The sequence below is a fragment of the Echinops telfairi genome, unplaced genomic scaffold, assembly GCF_000313985.2.
Source record: "Echinops telfairi isolate 266 unplaced genomic scaffold, ASM31398v2 ScPeMD7_7478;HRSCAF=8516, whole genome shotgun sequence".
NCBI classification, from domain to species: domain Eukaryota; kingdom Metazoa; phylum Chordata; class Mammalia; order Afrosoricida; family Tenrecidae; genus Echinops; species Echinops telfairi.
The window spans coordinates 53,398-55,604 of record NW_022111382.1 but is presented as its reverse complement, the minus strand read 5'-3'; the positions used below and the strand labels follow the sequence as shown (position 1 = coordinate 55,604).

The 2,207-nt window shown below is 49.6% G+C and overlaps 1 pseudogene; it reads left to right on the top strand.

Moving 5' to 3' along the window:
• The first annotated feature begins 780 nt into the window (after window positions 1-780).
• LOC101641090 lies at window positions 781-1,363 on the top strand (annotated as a pseudogene).
• The last annotated feature ends 844 nt before the right edge of the window (window positions 1,364-2,207 follow it).

The window sequence follows — 2,207 nt, the reverse complement described above, 5'->3', positions numbered from 1 at the left end:
CTGTCCTCTCAAGTGCTTGTTGTTCTGTTTCTTTGAATTGAGCTATCATTGTGGGGGTAAAAGGATATCTCATCTTTGTTTTGATTTCCATCTCCTGGATGGCTAGTGAATGTGAGTAATTTCTCATGTATTTGTTAGCCATTTGAGTGCCTCCCATTGTGAATTGTCTATTTCTGTCCCTTGCTTTCCTTTAATTGGGTTATTTGGATTTTTTTTCAATTTTTCTTATTGCGTGGCTAATTGCATCGTGAGCAGCTGCCTTCTTCTCCGGGAAACCAGGACAGTTGCACAGGGCTTGCCTGCCTTTACTGAACATTCTGATCAAAAGTGTGAAAATAAAGAATGAAATCTCAGATTCTCATGAAATTCACAATTTCTGAAGCCATGAAGCCTAAGTAAACCTCTGAAAGGATTGCCTTGAGATAATATTTAAAACTTAAAACAAAATATCCCGTGAAGTCTTAAAACCAACAATTGCTTGCCTTAACTTGAAAAGATCATCTGCTTTGCGAATTTTGCTGTGTGAGGCTCTATCTCTATAGGGAGCAAGACCAGGCTGTCTACTCCTCAAAAGAGCTACAGCCACAATGGCAGTTCTACCCTGTCCTGTGTTAGCTGCTATGAGTCCACATCAAATCAATGGCAGTGAGTTGGTTTGGGACAGAGGATCAAATAAACAATAGAACATTGAGTGCATGGACCCTGCACCAGCCAGCTTTGGAGCCCTTATGGGCTTGCCCAGATCTGGGCGCCAGTCTAGAGTCAGGATGGAGTCACAGGATGACTGACAAGGACCCGGGTGGCACAAGCCCTCTCCAACAAATGGTGGTCTGGGTATGTGGAGCCGTGGTCAATGCTCCCTTCAGGATGCACCTGGAAATGGCGAAGGTGCAAGTGCAGTCCCGGCATCCCTCGGTGGCCATCGACCTGAAGCCTTCCTCTAGACTCTGGAGTGTCTCCTACATTGATTGCCCAAGTGCCTCTTAGAGCCCCTGTCTCTTTGCCCACATGGTGCGCACGGCGCCCTATATTTTCAGGATCCCACCTGATTTCCCACTAGCATCGTGGATTCCTTATAAAGGTTGTGCAAACCGAGGTCTCCAGTACCCTGAGGAGCAGCCTCCCACACACGCTGGTGATGATTGTGCCACCCACTGCCATCGACTTCACCACCTGTGACCAACTCAAAACCTGCCTGTGTGGCCAAGCCTTGAGCTCTTAACTTGATGCCCCCATGTTGGCTGGCACTCTGGCATACTTGGGCAGCCCGACAGTAGTCAGCACTCTAGAGCTGGTGAGGAGGAAGCTACAGCCTCTGCAAGAGCCTCTCTGGAGTTGGGTGCCTCTCTTCAGGCCCAAGTAGCTCTGAGGGGCTGGTGCACCCTCTGTGGCTGGATTGGGGGCCTAATGGCCCTGCTGGACCTGTTCTTCTCAGAACCTGTATTGGGTCAACTATGAGGTGATTAAGATGTAATTGAGTGGCCCCAGGCTAAAGGAACAGACATCCACCAGTGGGCATTGGCTTTGTGGCTGGCAGCAACATCTGGGAGAGTGGCAACCACACTGGCCCTGCCCTTCAATGTGAAGGGCAGTCTCAGCACCAGGTTCGTCCTGCAGAAAACAGTGGAGGCTCTGAGAATGAGGCCACCATGGGTTGACTCCACCTGACTGATGCTGCTGAAGAGGAGGAGGAGAATCCTGGAGGAGTCTGGCACCAAGGGGCTCTCTGCAGGCTTCCTGTGTGGGATCAACAAAGTCACCCCCTCCTGTGCCGTTTTCATCAGTACTTATATGAGTTTGGCAAAAAGCTTCCAGAAGCTCAACCAGCAACAGCTGCCAGGCCCTTGAAAGGCACAAGAGGGTCTCTATCTCCATCCGAATCCGTGGATGGGCTGTGTGCTGAAGGAGACTAGACCTAGTCCTGTGCCTTTTCCTCAGCACTGAGGGAAGGAGAAGCCCTGCAGGGATCCCATCTCCCTCTCTCCACACTCCCTGCCCACCATTTCTTCCCTCCCTACACACCATCAGAAAATACACACAAACACATAAATGTAACCATTTTTCAGTAGCAAAAGCTGAGCTTTTTTATTTGGAAATTACTGGCCACAGTGGTCATTATGAGATGCGGTAGGGTCCTCTTTGGCCTCGGTGTCTTCCGCAACCTGGTTTGGATTTCTTTAATTTCTCCACCAGAACACAAGGATGCG